The sequence below is a fragment of the Tyto alba genome, unplaced genomic scaffold (genome assembly GCF_018691265.1).
Source record: "Tyto alba isolate M040663 unplaced genomic scaffold, T.alba_DEE_v4.0 Super-Scaffold_18, whole genome shotgun sequence".
NCBI classification, from domain to species: Eukaryota; Metazoa; Chordata; class Aves; order Strigiformes; family Tytonidae; genus Tyto; species Tyto alba.
Genome location: NW_024881280.1, coordinates 6,583,652 through 6,600,250, shown reverse-complemented (window position 1 = coordinate 6,600,250; position 16,599 = coordinate 6,583,652). Strand labels below are relative to the sequence as shown.

The following is a 16,599-nucleotide window of genomic DNA, read 5'->3' as shown; positions in this document are numbered from 1 at the left end:
CTTTCAGAACTTTCTACAGCTTTAAAAATTATTTTAAGGAAAGGCGATTGTAAAGTCTGATTGCCACGCAAGCGTACCTTTCCTCAGCACTAAGTACATCTTTAAAAACTCTTTTGATTTTTGCCCATTTTATAGCCATTCAGTATCTACACTCGCCGCTCTGCTTCTATGAGGTTTTGACATAACAAAAGCAGAGTCAAACAAACTTAAAAACACACTTTACCAATTTTAATCCAGTAGAGAACTTGGAAAGGTGCAGGGCCATAAATTATTTAAAACTTATAAAAGAACCACATGGTGTTTTCTTTTTTTTTTTTTATTTTTTAAATGAGACTGTATTTGCAATAAGAAAAAAAGAAAGGAAAATACAAAGTTCCCCCCGCCAAATGTAAATAAACTTCTTTTTTGCCTGCATAATGCATATCCCTACCACCAGCACAAGCCAGACACTGGCTTTGTGCTATACTGAACATGAAATATTAATGTAAGATACCTATAAAAACTATCCTTCAGTTCACCCTCTATTTACAGGCTACAGAAGTAAAATATTTTGCCCCTCGCATTCGGCAGACGTCTTAAAACCCTTCTGCGCACTGCCCCACCTTTCCAGTATATGGTTTGTTCCTAAATAACCTTTGTGCAGTTAAAATACATCAGAAACAGGATGTGAGCTGCTTTCTGGCACAGAGTAATTGAACAAGGGCAATTCACGAACATACAGGAGCCAGGCCTTTTGTGGAGTCTTACACTTCTAGTATACAGCTACACATGTGACTGCACAGTTGTGAGCATAAAGGGTGAAGGGGACAGTGAAGAAATACTATTAGAAGCTTAATAATAGGTTATTAGCGCTGCCCCTTCTACACAAGGCACCTCTCCTGAAGGCTCGTCTGCTTTACAGCTCCCATTGCTGGGTGATGGCCCTCCAAAAAGCAAAGCCCTATCACACTGCTAAGTTCTTTCTGGAAGATTTTAAACAAGCAAGACCAACAAACAACAAAACCCGAAACAATAGTAAAAAGGTTAAGTCACTAACATGTGTTTCTCACATGACGTTCATCTTGAGTTTCTGGTACCCGTGCAACATGCCCATAACATATGAAATAAGATAGTCCATCAAGGCTCCTACAAGCTGGCATTGAAATGAAAGAAAAATGTCCATTATAAACAAATTCCAATAGTATCAATTCACTTGACAGAATAAAGTTCTTCATGGCTCCAAGAATAAGTACAAAGGAACGGAACAGCTACGATGCGTTCATATGCAATTATGACCGACCATTAGAAACAAACTGCATGAACAACTTAAGCGATATCCAGGCTCACTATTAAAGCCTTCCAACTGCACACAGAATTTCACAACTTTCTAAGGAGCCATTAAAACACATTTTATTTTCCTAAAAAAAAAAAAAAAAACAACAAAAAACACGCATGCAAACTGTCTCCTTTGTACAGATCTAGTCCAATGATTTTTTTTTTTTAATTAGAATTTCCACAGTGAAGTTTAACAGACACACACAAAACCTCATCTCTAAAAAAAGAGAAGTAAAGTTGGAATAAGAGCTATTTAGGCCCAATACTTGAAACACAGCTGAAGCTGAATGGACCAGGGTGAAGAGAGATCTTTACAAAACCTAAACTGAAAGCAGTGATCTTACTGTTGCAGCTGGAAAACATAACAGCATTTTTCTCTGAGCAGCCTAAGTTTCAGTTTCCTACTTTTGCTTTATTTAAGTTCTTTGAAGGAGAGTTTTGTATTTTCATTCCCTAAAGGAAGAAAACCACTTTCAAATGCCTTCTTCCGCCTCGCAACAAATCCAGTTCGGGATGCACACAGGGAAGAGGAAAGACTAAAAGCTTTCAGGTAGAAATCTTACGATGACTAATGGTAAAAATAATGATTAATAACAAAATACTCCTTAACACGGCATTTTGAATTACACACCGTGTTAGCTTTGTTAGTTATCTGGAAAATCACTGAAACTCATAATGGGATCCTCTCCAAGTTTCTTGTCGCTCAGGTCACTATGGCTAAAAACCAGGGGTAATGACATAGTTGACATCCAGCTGGCGGTAAGTACTCGGTGAGCAAGCACCTACCTTCTGCTGGACAACAGATCTCTTAAGACCTTGAAGTGAGACTCTATACATGCTACTGTGCCACATGAAATCAGTGGATAAAGAGGTTGCTTCATATTCCCTCTGTATCAGCTCAAACTCCTAGCTGATGTAACTATCATAAAATAATCTAATTTCTCTACCACACTAAGGCTGAAAGGTTTAAAAACATGTGAGAAGCACCTCATGGGGTTTTTTTAATACAGTTTTAAAGTTTCATTTACTGAGCTACAGAATTCCTTTCTTGAAAATAATAATAAAAAATGCCCCCAAAGAAACAGTTTCACTTAGCTATCGCGAAACGTGCACAGATATAAATAAAATTCCCAAAGCCTGTGATCTTTCCACTAAAGTGTGGTAATTAACTTCTCCATCTAATATGGGTGGTTATGCACATTTTTTTGTTCCTTTCTTTCTTTCAAGATCCTGTTCTTACTAGTAATTTACTGTCATTATTTAAATATAAACTATAAAGTTATATTATACACAATCATTAACAAGCTTAATATAGAAGTTTTAGTATTACACGTTAACCAGGTAGAAGTCATGAATTTGAGATTTTTAGGATTGGTTGTTTTTTTGGTGGTTTGTTTTTTTGGTTTTTTTTTTGTTTTGTTTTTTGCATGTTATTTTCTTCACAAATTAAGACCCAAAATAATCCTCTTTTCATCAAAGTTAAACATTCCCCTGCTATGTAGCATATCCAGCCTCACCAGCTAGCTCCGGGCAAGCACAAGAAAGCCAGAGGAAGCTGACTTACAAAACTGAAACTAAGCAGGTGTCTGCATTGTTAGAAGTGAGCACAATGGGGGAAAGAAAAGAAAAAAAAGTAAACAGACAGTCAAAATCCTTTTTATTTCAAATACCTGAAAAGCTGCAGCTAGGCAACAAAGAAGCATCTAGCTATATGGGTGTACAGGACTATCTGTCCTCTAAACCGGTAAACAAACAACAGAATATCTAGTTAAGAAAACTTCACTGGCCCAAAGGAGCCTATCTAGCCCTTAGCAGAGCTCTGCCATTACTGAGCGCGCGTCCCCACCTGATTTTGCCACGCTCAGACCTACCGTACATCAGGGCGCACAACTTTCTCGTGACACGCAAGTTATTACCCCCAGTGGGACCTTTTTACACGCAGTCTCCACAGTGAACAAAAGTTCATTGTCAAGCTCAGCGCTTGGGCCCAAACAAACATCCAGGGGGTAGGAGGGGGGGAAAGAGGGGAAGTGCTCCTATCCACAATTAAAAGATTTGCAGGCAATCACTGTTACTTACAATTAAAAAGTGGGAACAGGTGTAGCAGATACCATACTTTGATAGCTGAACAAAGAATATTACAGCACGTGACTGAAATGTGATGACATTTGTTCACCAATCGAAAACAAAAGCCACTCTCCAATGGCACTCTTTCCTCCACCCCCAAGAATTAGGAACTTGGAAATCTCTCCATATTGAAACACATCTGTTCATAGCCTCATTTTTTGACACTTGAGGAGAAGTTGAATGAAGAGCTCCATGAATTAATCCAACACGAATTCACCTAAAAACCTCGGCGTACAATCCCGCCAGCACCCACCGAACTGCAGAGGTGGCTGAGGGAAAAGCTCTTACCAACAGCGAAGCTCGGAATAATAAGAAAAAACAAAACACACACCACCACAAAAAAAAAAAAAAAAAAAAAGAAAAAAAAATATATCCCGCAGGAAAGCAAGTAAAGAAAGGAGCATGCACAACAGGACTAGACCAAATGGCAGAGTCCCACAGAGCCCCACTCCACCTACGCAGAGGCAGGAGGGAGGGAAAAAACAAAAATAAAGAAGTAGCCGTCCCCAGTGCCAGAGCAGGAGTGGGAAACCCCGGCGGCGCCCCGGCCCCGAGCTCCGTACCTGTGCGGGAAGGGCAGCCCCAGGGCGAGGGGGGCAGGCCCGGCTCCAGAATAACAAGTTGCAGAAGAAACGGAATTTTCCCGGCGCTGCTCGGGCCACAAAGACGAATGAAAGGAAGGAGGGAGATAAAAAAAAATAAAAAATAAAAAATAAAATAAAAAAAAAAAAAAACACAAAAAAACACCGCAGCAGCGGCTTTACTACGAATTATCCATCACCGAAAGCGGCATCATTTCCCAGATAATAATAAAACTTCCCCGACAGCATCGCGGCGAAGGACCCGACCGAGAGAAAAGGGCCTGGAAATAATCATCCTGAAGGAAACCGGAGGGGAGGGGATAAGCCTCCCTCCCCCACCCCATCCCCAGTGCAATGTGTCATCTCCTTCCCCTGCTCCTCCCCCCAACCCCAATGTGTCACCTCCTCCTTTTACCCCAAGTGTCACCCTCCTCCACCTCTCCCGCTCCCGCTCGCAAACTTCTGCCGGCGCCCGCCGGGGAGGCCGAGGGGGGCGGCGGGGAGGGGAAGGGGAAAGGAGGGAGGGGGGGGTGGGGGGGGGGGGGGGGGTGCCGCGGCGGCGCCCCGGGACGCTCCGCTCTTCCCACCCCCCAAACCCCAACCTCGCTTCTCTACCCCCCCCCCTCCCCTCGCCCCCCCCCCCCCCCCCCAAGGGAGGGGCCGGGGGCCGCGGCGAAGTTGCTGCTCCTCATCGCCAAGTTGGCCGGAGAGTGCGGGGCGAGCCGCCGCCATCCTCGGCGCCCCCAGCCCCGCAGCGGGGAGGGGGGGGGGGGGGATGGAGGAAGGGGGGGGGGGGGGGGAGAGATGAAGGGGGGGGGGATGAAGGGGGGGAACAGGGAGGAGGAGGAGGCGAATCCGAAAGGTGGGATACTACACCCTGCTGGCGGCGGCGGTGCTGCTGCGGGCCGGCCGGGGTCCCCCTGGCAGGACCTCTCTGTGAGGGGGAGGACTCTTCTTCATAGGGGGAGGGTGCCGGCGCCGCCGCTCCTCTGGGCCTCCCTGTCCCCCTCTTCTGGGCGCCTCTCTCTCTCTCCTCCTCTCACTTTCTTTAAGCTAAGCGGGGAGTGGAAGATGGTAGGTTGCTCCCTTCTCCTCCTCCTCCTCCTCCTCTTCGCTCGCTCTCGCCTCTGTGGGGTCCTTTTCCTTCCCCCTCTCCGCGGGGGGCTCCTCGTGCGGCGGGGAGGAGGGGGCGGGCGGGGAGGGAGGCACGAAGCCGGAGAGGCGCAGGAGGAGAGAAACTGTGACACAAAAACAAGCCGAGAAGCTGAACTCTTCTTCAATCCCATTCACCCGGCCCGGCCGCAGCACCGCTCGCCGGGATCCCTCCGCCGCCGGCCTCCCTGCCTGCCTGCGGCGCGCTCCCGACACGCCGCCGCGCGCGCCCCCGCCCGCCCCGGCCCGCCGCCGGGGAACGGGGATGGGGGGGGGGGGGGTATGGGGAGAGAAGTGTGGGGGGGGGGAGCCGGGGGTGACTGACCCACGCTCCCCCCCACCTCCCCCACGCACCCACCCGCGACGGCAGCGGGGTGCCGCCGGCCGGGCCCGGGAAGGAAGGAAGGAGGGGGGGGGGGGGGGGGGAGGTGGGGGGGAGCCGGGAAGGGCGGGAGGGCGGGCTCGGCGGCTTCTCCTGAGGGGGGACTACTTGACGTGTCGGTGCGGCGAATTTATTTCCCTTTGCCTAAGGAACGGGCTGTGCTGCGGCCCCCATTGCCTAGGGAAAAAGCCCGGATGTAAAGTGAGTGAAACTAAAGTAGAGTGAAGTAGGGCACCAAACTCTGCCGGAGCGGCGCCGGCGGCGGGGGGGGGGGGGGGGGCAACCGGCCGCCCGCCCCGCCCCGCCCCGCCCCGCCGCCACCGGACCCCCGCGGCCGGTGAGGATGAAGGAGTGAGGGGAGGGAAGGAGGGAGGGGGCTCGGCCGGCGCACACGTACACACACACACACACACACACACAGCCCCCCCCCTCACACACACCTCACTTATTCCCTCCGCCGCTTCCCCTCCCCCCGCCCGGCCGGCCGGCGCGCGGGGCTCGGCGGGGGCGGCGCGCGCGCGCGAGCGAGCGCGCGGGGCCGCGCGCAGGAAGCTGAGGCGGGCGGGAGGAGCCGCGCGGGGCCCCGCCGCGAGGGGCTCCGCACAGGAAGTTGATGCAACAGGGCCGCGGGAAAACGGGGGGGGGGGGGGGGGTGTGGAAGGGGGGGCGGGAAAAAAAATAAGGGGGGGGGGGGCGGTTTGCAGGAAGCAGCCGCTGCGGCGGGAGGAAGCGCCGCGGCATCCTCACCCCCGTGCGGGGGGTTTGGCTGGTGCGGCCGGGCGCCCACCGCGGGCAGCGCCGCCCGCCCCGCCCCGCCCCGCCCCGCCCCGCCCCGCCCGGCGCACCGCCGGCCCTGCCAGCTTATTCGCGGGGAGGGATAGCGCACCCGCTCGCCGGGCGGCCGGGGAGGGGTGGCCCTCCTCCTCCTCCTCCTCCTCCTCCTCCTCCTCCTCCTCCTCCCCCTCCTCCTCCTCCTCCCCCTCCTCCTCCTCCTCCCCCTCCTCCTCCTCCCCCCCCTCCTCCCCCCCCCCCCCTCCTCCCGCCGCCGCCGCCGCTTTCCGCCTTGCCGTGCGTGCAATGGGGTTTGCTTATTTATTTATTAACTTACTACTCCACTGCCGGGTGATGCTGCCATTTGCTTTCGTGCGAGCAGCGCGGAACGGCAGCGCATCACCTTTCCCTGCCTATCTTTCCCCCCCACACACCGCCTTTTATATATATCTATATATATGTACACTAATATCTTCCTCTTTTTATTCCCCTCCCCAAAGGAAAAAAAAAAAATCGTGGCGACTCAGAAAGTTTCACAGGCAGCTTCAAAGCCCTGAAGTTACAGATCGTGATTTTGACCGTTGCTGCGGCGCCCGTTGACGTGAAAAGCAAATAAACGGGAATTCGATTCGGGGGGGGGGGGGGGGGGAGCTGCTAACAACAGGATCGAGATGCTGGAGCGTGCCAGGCTCCTCGCGCAGACCCACGTACGTTTCTGGGTCCACTCGGGGACCCTCGCCCCCCCCCCCCCCCCCCCCCCCCCCCCCCCCCAGTTTCCAGCCGCAGCACAATAGGCTGCCGGGGGCTGCCCAAACCCAAGCAGCCGACCCATCCCATGCAGGATCAGTCCTTATCTGCGATAAACTCGCTTAAGTTACACGCGTGGCATGCACCCCCTGCGCGTCTTGCGGCTGCTGAAAGACTCCAGAGTCTCCGAAATACTTGAAGCCTCACCTATATAGCGGAGCCACCATTGCTAAAGCAGTGGGACATGTTCTGGACGCTGCGGGATTTGCATGAGCTCTCACAGAAAGCCGGGGTTTGATGCAGTGCAAAACAGATTTTTTTTTTTTTTTTTTTAATAGCCTCTCGCATCGCTTTATTTCTTCAGAATGCTCACAAGTTGGGAAGAAAAGTAAGTGTTTGCATTATCTCTGCAGATGCTTCAGGAAACCACGATGAACTCATTATTATGTTGTGAAACTAAATCCATAAAGCAGTCATGATGAGTAACTCAGGGACTCGTCGTAATTGGGCAGTAATGCACAGTGTTATCATCTGGAGGATTCTGGTGTGCTCAGTGTGAGCGGGGATTTACAGCAAGGTTCCCTCTCAACTGTCAAAAAATTAGGCTACCAAGCCATTGTTTATTTAATTACTATTAATTTTCCTCTTTTTTCCATCAGTTGGTTGCCAAGTTCTGTGTGATTTAATTGTGAACTTTACAACATTTGGTGCCTTTCTTAAAGTTGTAGCTCCTGGACTCGTACAATTATGCAAGAAACTCGGGTTTATTTTTTTTTAATTAAGTTTCTAGCCTGTGGGTTTGTAGATATGGGCTTGAAGACACAAACCTTAAAGGCACAAAAAGGAGGAAGTATGAAGCAAATAGTCATCCAAAAATTTTGGTGTTTTGTTTTGTTTTTTTTTTTTTAATGTCACACTGTTCAGCTTTTTCTTTTTGAGGCAATCTCTCCTACCCCCTTTTCTTTTCCTCTCTCTTTTTTTTTTTTTTTTTTCCCCCCCAAGCCTGGTATGATTCTGAACAGCGGGGTTGATGGAGTACTAGAAAAATAAAACCACAGAAAATATCAGGATGCTCATGAAACAGTGACAGAGGTGCACAGTCCATAAGTTAACAGTTAAGGTCACATGCACAGGACTACGAAAAACTCGAACAGCCACCGCAGTAGGTTTTCTGACGTGTCCAGCTCTGACAAGAAGTGTTATGGTTAGTATAATAAAAGTATTGAGCAATTTTAAATACATGTATATTTGCTTTTTATACTTCTTTCTACTTTACTTCTACAGCCACTCAGTAGATCAAGTGATACCAGGATCAGGATGATTCCTGTCAGATCTGCATGTTACTTGACTGCGATTTCTCCTGGGGCTGGGGCACTCTCCAGCCCCCTCCCTCCTCTCACCCCTCCAGTCTTGAGTCTGTAACCAATTTTTAAACCCCTCTGAAAATCCCAGTCCCGATGCTCAGATTTTTCCCCCCTTGATGTAAATTTTTATTACTGGCTGTTCCAGCCACGGAGGCGAGTGTTACAACCCAGACAACAGTCTGGATTTTACCTTCACTAAGGGTTTGAAGCAAGAAGAGGAGTTGGTGTACTCTGAAATCAATTAGACCAAAGTTGCTTTTGTCCCTCAGATATTTTGATAGAGGCACCAGAAAAATAAATACCGAGTAAAACCTGTTTATTTCACTGTTTTTTATCTTTCTGGTTAACAAGCAAGTTAAAAGAAGTTAGAATGAGTGATTAAGCACTACTAGAGATTCGGCATGTTTATTCTGCTGAGGAGTCAATACACTCAGTTTGACTAAAGTTTGTTTTAGAGATGAACTTTGGACAAAGTTCAAAGAAAAAAAAAAAATAATCATTAGCTGTTACCGTAGATGCTCAAAGAAATTTTACATGGTTTGTCTTCGAACTCAGACCGTGATGGGTATCTCACGATACCGGTTCTATTCGGTGCGTGCTGCCCGCAGTGATCTTCAGTTCACAGCTGGGCAGAGTGGCTCAGACCTTGAACTCAGCAGTTTAAGCCACAGATCCTGATTAAAAGAGTGCACGTGCACTAAGCCTTTGTTCAGACTTGTGACGATGAAGAGGAGTGGTCCCAGCCTCCGTGCTACTTCGCTTCACTTCCACATCAGCAAGAAGGGCCTCCGTAGGTGTGTGTGTAGCACTCACCTTCTAGAAGCACTAGAAGTGGCTTCGTGTAGGAAACTGGAAGCGGTGGTACCACCAGATGCACAGCTAAGAGCCTGAATAAGCTGGCTGGTTTTGTTTGTTGGCTTTGTACATTCCTTGCAGAGAAAGGAAATCTTGCTAGAAGCCTAGGACTAAAATTCCCTCCTTTGCTTTCTGAGTCTCTGTGCACAAAGTTGCCCTCCGCACCTCTGCCTCCAAAGGTGGTGTTCGTGCTGCTCATCAAAAGTCACGGTTTGCCCAGATGATCGCACCCCCCTGGATGCTCACCCAGTCCTCACCTTTTGCCAAGTTTGTTTCCTAGGAGCACTTACAGGTACAAAGCAAACCCGAAGCCTTTTCAAAGTTAGTGCAAAACTCACAAAAATCAACAGGCTTTCAATGAGAACTTGCAAGCAGCTGCTTGATAATGTTTCTCATTGAATGTTATTTCACCAGTTTGGGTGAATTTCAGAGAAAGAAGCACAGTCCATGTGACATATTCATGCAGGGGCATCTCAAGAGTAATCAGTTGTCATTACTGACAATTATTGTACTAAGTGTTCAAAATGACAAGTTACATCATAACGTGCTGGCTTTGCTATAGCCAGCCCATCTTACCGTGCTGTTTGCTGACAATACTTGAAGCAGAATCCAAGACGATGTTAGTTAACATGCAGAAACAGTCTTGTAGCAACACACGCTAAAAGGAATTAAGAGCAAGCGCAAAGGCTCCTAAGCTACAGGTCACAAGTTGACCGCGGAGTAGCCCCATAGCACTTTCTCTTCCCCTGCCTCTCAGCAACAAAACTACCTTCAAGAATAAACCAAGAGTTAGTTACTTGCCTGTTGCTGTTTTTCACTGTGGTTTTGGCAGGGATGCGAGATGGCTGCAAATAAGAGGGGAGATAGCCTGTGCAGCCATGCCGAAAAGAGAAAGCCCTAAGACCGTTTGAGGCAAGACGTACCCCAGCCCAAGAAAACAGTCGGGAACCTGCCTGTTTTTCTCATCTGTATCTGAACACGGGGTTATCTCTCCAGCAGGATCCAGGCAAAGAGCTCCTTCTACAAGCATATACCTTCCTCTTGCCAGCGTCAGGGAAGGTTAGGGCATCACTCACTTCCAGGAGATAAGGAAAATTAAGCAGACGGTTTAGACCACCGGTTGAGGCCAGGGCCTGAAAACATGACGCACACGAAACACTCGCCGTTAAGGACATCAGCCTAAGTGCAAACTGCGTTGCTTAACACAACAACCTCTGACTTGTACCACGGATTATTGCCTTACCTAGGAGCTACTGCAAACAGCAGCCAGGGAAGCAGACCCCTGCCTGCCCTGGCCCATCCCAAAGGACTTGCTCGCTTGGCAGCTGTCAGTCGGTCCGGCCAGGAGCAGTGCAGCCGCCAATTTTGCTCTTCTGGTGCTCTGCCTGGGAGGCAGCGGTTGACCGGATGAGCTAGAAACGGTCGTAAGAGCGCATTGCCCAGGATCTGTATTCCAGGAAAGGTAATCCAGCCTTCGGGCTGCCCTGCTCCTTTTGCAAAATTCATGTTCTCCAGGCTGCCCGCAGCAGCAGAGCCGGGGAAGGCCTGTCAGCGGGATTTCACCAGGGATGTGAGCTCTTCTGAGGTTAGCCTTGAAAGGAAGGAAGACTCTCTCTTGCTTTCTCTCCCCCTGATCGCTTACTCTTTTGCTCACTGGAGATACCAGCTATTTCATCAGAAAGTAAAGGACTGTAGCTCAGGGGGTTTAGCCAGGCCTGTTGCACCAGAGAGCAGGGGGGAATCTGTGAGGATCCACCGTTGTCTCGAACCTGCCAGCTGCTCCCAGAGCTCTTCTTCCTTGGCTCCCCTCTTAGGGTTTCGGTCATGTTAACGTTTCGGTATGTAAAGTCAGGAAGGCTGGCGGCTCCTTATCTGATCTGACCTCCAGCAAAATGCTGGCTATTTCAACCAGTAATTCTGTATCAGATATGCAATTTGGGGAGGCCACAGTGTATCTTACCCTTCACAAGCCATTGCTTTCTTCTTCTGGAGATGCATCTGCTTTCAGAGAGCCTGGTGGTCTGGCCGCTTCCAGATTGAAGGGAGATCTGAGCAGCGATACTGTCTCCAGGAATTGAGAGGAATGGGTTTCCTTGCCCTTTTTAAATCTTTTCTCTTTAAGTAGATGTGAGCATTCATAAAGGGGACACTGCTCATGGCTCTCAGGTGGCTGGCCAGGCTGACTAAGCACGCTTACGGATCCCGTACACTGTTTAGAATCACAATGAGCTAGAAATTGTGTGCCAAGATGCAAACGGTCCAGGGAACAGTTTCTCATTTTTAAGCCAGCAGTATGAAGTATCCTAGAAGCAATTGCAGCTCCATTATCAGGTAAAAGAAGCTCTTTTTGGCTCATCACCCTTTTTCTTAAACAACGTAATGCCCCCTAATTCAGGCTGATTTCTTGTAATGTGGTCACCCTGCTAAATTTTTCAGCTGGGGATAGTTGGACCACTAGTCATTAGGGATATCTAGCCTCCATCAAAACACCCTTTTCCAGATGCCTTCAGCAGAATTCTATCACTTTTAGTTTTGAGGAGCTTGGAGGGGAGAAAGTTTAGTAGAATTGGAAAGCTATGGATGGAAATGTAACTGCTGAATAAGTTTTCAAGGAGCTTGCATAAATTTGGCCCCTAAGTCCTTCCATATCAGTAGATATGGAACCCCCATAAAGAGCCTGGGGTTTGAGTGGGTGGACCCCCTAAAAAGCTATTCAGTTCTCTAAGTACTTAACCAGGCATATATTTGAGCTGCCAGTTTGGGACTACCAGCTGAGCAGCATCTTCTCCTATAGAATGATGTAGCAAGAATATCAGTGATGGAGAGCTGTGCAGAAGTAGTAAACTTTGGGAAGTATAAAACTACTGGAATCCCATTTATTTATGACATGTTGTCCTGACTTTACCATGTTGAAAAGTAGCCTGGCATAGGCACAGGGGCGGGAGAGAGGAGCTGTGAAACAACTGTTATGAAGGAGGGATGGGGAGGGGGAATCCAGGAGCAGAGCTGCACCTGGCTTCGCACGTGAGAATAAGAGAGTTAACAATGACTCAGTGGACAGAGAGGTCGGTGCCAGTGCAGGGATTCGGAGTGGGTTTTCATAGCCTAACAATAAATAGTGTTAGTCAACTCTAGATTACCTGAGATTAAGTGTATCCTGGGTGCAGATATCCCTGAGGTGACCGATGCTGAACCAGCGTGGGCGTGTGGGAGCGCTGCCGTGCTCACGCAGCGCCGTGCCACACAGCACTGCATCTTCTGAGGAGCTGGGGGCCCCTGCCCTTCACAGCCCCCAGCGTCACCAATCCTTCCTGATGGAGTGACACCCTCTTTGAGCTTCCGGGGCACATCTGGCTATTTCTGGGTTTCTGCTATAGCTGTGTCATCTCGTCTGGGCGCTTTCTCGGATAATCCAGAGCTGAATGCGGCTGCGTTTTGAACGGAGTGGGAAGGGGCAAAGTAAAGATCAAAAAAGAGTCAATAAACCTGATGGACATGGAAGGCACCTGCACAAAGAGACGATGCCCTTTTTACTTAGTCATGTCTTACAATACAGCTACTGCACCATAAATTCAGAGACACATGTATGTAGAGAGGTCTACACAGATATTTTATTTCTAATGGATTTTAATATCTTCCACCCAAGTCTTCTGTTGTTTGAGTGATAGGCAAGTTGCAAAATATATCACTCAAGACTTAGGGAATTCGGCAATTAAGCCTGTTTGTGAATTCTTTGTGTTCAAAATTGATTAATAACAGTAAGATACACCAACATTATGCTTTTCAGCTAAGACAGTTAGACAATGTCAATATATTCACAAATCTCATTGGCATCGCTTCCCTATATGAATAGTACACGTAAGCATAAACATATTTTTCTCTCACTAGGAGGGAAAGAATGAAAAGGCTGTTTCTTTCAAAACTCTATTATGCGATCAAGTGGAAACATGACATAATTTGATTAGTTTCTCTCACAGTGGACTTGGAAACATGATAGTGAATTTGAATAAAAGCCTATGATAGTTTGAAAACATTGCAAAGTTCAAGTCACCTTAGTCTCACTGGTAATACCAGTGGGACTCCTGAAAGCATTGACTCAGTGCTTGCCATCAGCCAGACAGTTAAACAAGGAGTTGGAAGTTATCTGAAGTTTATAAAATTCAATGGAAGCCTGTATTTTGCCTATTTACAAAGCCATTGCATGCCCACCCCCTCAGAGCAAGCTGAAGGATGTAGTTTCAAAAAAGATACACTAGAATTAGAAAGGCAACAGAAGGGATAGGGAATAACTTTCACCTTGAGAAAAAAAAGAAAAAAAAAAAAGTGGAGACTAGGACTTTTCAGCTGAAAGAAGAGAAAACTAAGAGTGAACATAAGAAGCCTGCTAGATAGAGAACGGCATGGAGAAGGAGAATAGGGAGCGATTGTTCACCGTTCCTCAAGATGCAAGAGGTAAGTGGCACTGAGTGAAACAATTAGACAGTGTTTAAAACAAACAAAAAAGCAATACTTTTTCGCTCAATGCATAATGACATTTGGACCTCATTGCTGCAAGATTTCACGGAGCCTGAAAGTATAAGTATGTTCAGAAAGGCATGAAACAAATCTGCTGAAGTATGCATCATCTCACTCAGCGAGCCCTTTTACCACTGGTTGCCAGAGGCTTCCAGGAGGAAGATCCTTCTGGATGCACCCCGTTTCTTACAGTCTTCCTTAAGAAATGCCCAAGTTGGGACATTATCAGAGAAAGGCTGGGCTAGGTGGTGCATCTTTGGTCTCCTTCAGTATTGTCACTTTTATCAGTTCAGGAATAAAGGAAGTAGTAATATTTTGGTGGAGGAGAAAAAAAAAAAATCAGTGCAAGAGCCTTCTTCTCTATCCATGCATGCCAATGGTATATAGACTTCGCTCTTTACTTGAATAGAGTGAAACTTCTTGTACTGTGGGTTGGGTTTTTTTTCTTCTGAGAATGAAAGCAGGCCTCACATTGCCATTCATACCACATTTATTGGAATGAGAGGCAGTTTATCTTTTAATAAAAACACACTGTTCGAATGGGAATCACATAAGGGGGCTGTGCGAAGGCCGCGGAGGAAAGAGGCTACACATCCCTACTGAACCAAAACGGCATCCTTGCTCTCTGCTGCCTGAAATACCGTTCGTGGGCAGCCAGGGGAGTGCCCGGGGGTGCCCGGTGGTACCGGTGCCCGGTGTGGCTCTGCCGGGCCCCTGCGGTGGGTTTGCAGCCGCCCACCAGCACGCTCCCATCCCAGCCAGCCTCTTCCCTGGAGAGTGGGGAACCAGGGTCAACCCACTCAGCAGCTTCCACTAGAGGCCACTGCTACATAGAAGAGGAGGAGGAGGAAGAGGAGAGGGAAGAGTTCAGAAAGTGTCGCAGTGGTCTTGAGGCTTTATTTCCAGGCATGAGGACATCTGTTTGTAACCGGCTTGCCAAATGTGCATGAAGTACTCCTGTTTGTGTTGAGGCGCACAAAAGAAAAGGGATGGCTTGCTGGGAGCTGCAGGGGCCGGTTCGTTTCCACCTCAGATGTTACAGGCAGGGACTGAAAAGCCACCCCTCTTTGCAAAGCTTTCTCCCTGCACCATGTGAACTTAAGAGGAGCAGCAGATCCCTCATTCCTGAGGGGACATTTGAGGACGGGGAGGTGAAATGTCCTATGCGACAGCACTTCAGAGAGGAAGCAATGCATGCTATAACAACAGTGAAGTTCTATTTGCAAATATCCGTATGAAATTTGCAGCTTCCAGTTTGGATTTAAAGAAAGGCTTGTGTGCCTAAAAGCTTGTTTGTGTTTTCCAGTGATACTGGTTGATCTCATTACATATATATATTACCTTCAAGACTTGCCCTTCTTTATCCTTAGACCGTGGCAATGACAGCACTACTAAGCATAATATTGAGACTTGGCAAAATATATTTTTAACTCCCTACTTTCACATGAACCATGTCTTCCCTTGCTTGCATGGGATGCTTGCTGCTTTCTAGGGCTTCAGTACGAGCAAAACTCAATTTACAGGGCCAGGGAGTAATTATATCAATGGATATTTCTGGGGAATTCACTCAAAAGTTTAAAATTCCTCAGGGAATCCTTCCTGGCAGAGTTGAGAAGACTGTATGAGGAATATTAACCTTGATGGATAAAATGAGCGACCTCAAACTCTGCCTGCCCTCACGGAGAAGAAAAGCCTCCTTTACAGATTTAGAGAGATTCAAGGAAAATGTCAAAATACATAAAGGTGCTAAAAGACCATTTCCAACCCACCATGCCCCTCAGCAATTCTACTTTCACCTAAAACTGAAATAAATTAATTATTCCCCAGAAACAAATGTTTCTCTGCTATTTGTAAAGAGCTAGGGGATAGGAAGTTACACCTCTTCTACCGTGGAGTCCTTAGAGGGGATTGAATAGCTTGTGTTTATTTATCTTTACCAGCATAACTGGCTGTCAGCGGATTATCTCCTTCTGGCATCGAGATGGCTCCTTTTCACCATCAGGCAGCTGCAGAAGCAGCAGAGATTTTTTTTTTTTTTTTTTTTTTTGCTGATTTTTGGCTTCCTAGTTCACTGTGTCTCTTCCTTTGGTTGCTGGTGTGCATTGCTTGGTGGGGAATCTGCCTTGGAGGCCAGTCTGTCCTGCTTCTCTGCTACACATCTGAAAAGTTTAGAGGCTCCTTCTTTGTTTCAATATTGAGGCTAAAATGGTGTGATTAGATAGATAAACAATAGTGTCATCTTGCATCCTCTGGCTCAAGGTACAGCTGCCCCCTAGATGTGCTTTGAAACGATACAGGCATAGGAGTTTGTGCTGGGAAGCGCGGGGATTCTCCACTGCCAGGCGGGATTGTCCCAGATGTACAATGCTTGCCATGGTATAGCGGCACCAACACCTGATTCAGATGAGAATCATGTTTTCCAGCACTGTGCAAACAGTTAAGGAAAAGGCTATTTCCACCCCTGAAAACATAATATGCAGCATCAGTTAACAAACTCCAGCCTTTATCTCAGTCTGAAACTGCATGCAGTGAGAAAACGTGCCCTTTGCCATTACCTGTCTCACTGCTACTGCCGCCCTAACCCTGGGCTTACCATCTGCAGATGGGATATGCCTGTGCCAGAATGGAGCGTGCAGCGTCAGGGGTATTCAGATATGGTCCTCATCTTTACTTGGAAGAAGAAACCGAATATGGTAGTAAGGAGTCCTCTACAACTGCTGGCTGCTTCATTCCCCGTCACAACAGCTTAGCGCGTGCAGGAGGCTCCTTTCTGTCGACTTCAGCTGGGAGC

The 16,599-nt window shown here is 48.0% G+C and overlaps 1 protein-coding gene across 8 annotated transcripts in view; it reads right to left on the bottom strand.

Annotated features, from left to right (window-relative positions):
• The window catches only part of PHF21A (PHD finger protein 21A), a 136,003-nt gene extending 130,597 nt beyond the window's left edge, over positions 1-5,406 (bottom strand). For 7 of the 8 annotated variants that reach the window (XM_042790660.1, XM_042790652.1, XM_042790657.1 and 4 more), the window contains exon 1: positions 4,899-5,406. The gene's annotated coding sequence lies outside the window, so the exon portion shown is untranslated. Of the gene's footprint in view, positions 1-4,004; positions 4,091-4,898 lie in introns of all 8 variants that reach the window. The other variant, XM_042790653.1, reaches the window with a different exon arrangement.
• Between the last annotated feature and the right edge of the window lie 11,193 nt (positions 5,407-16,599).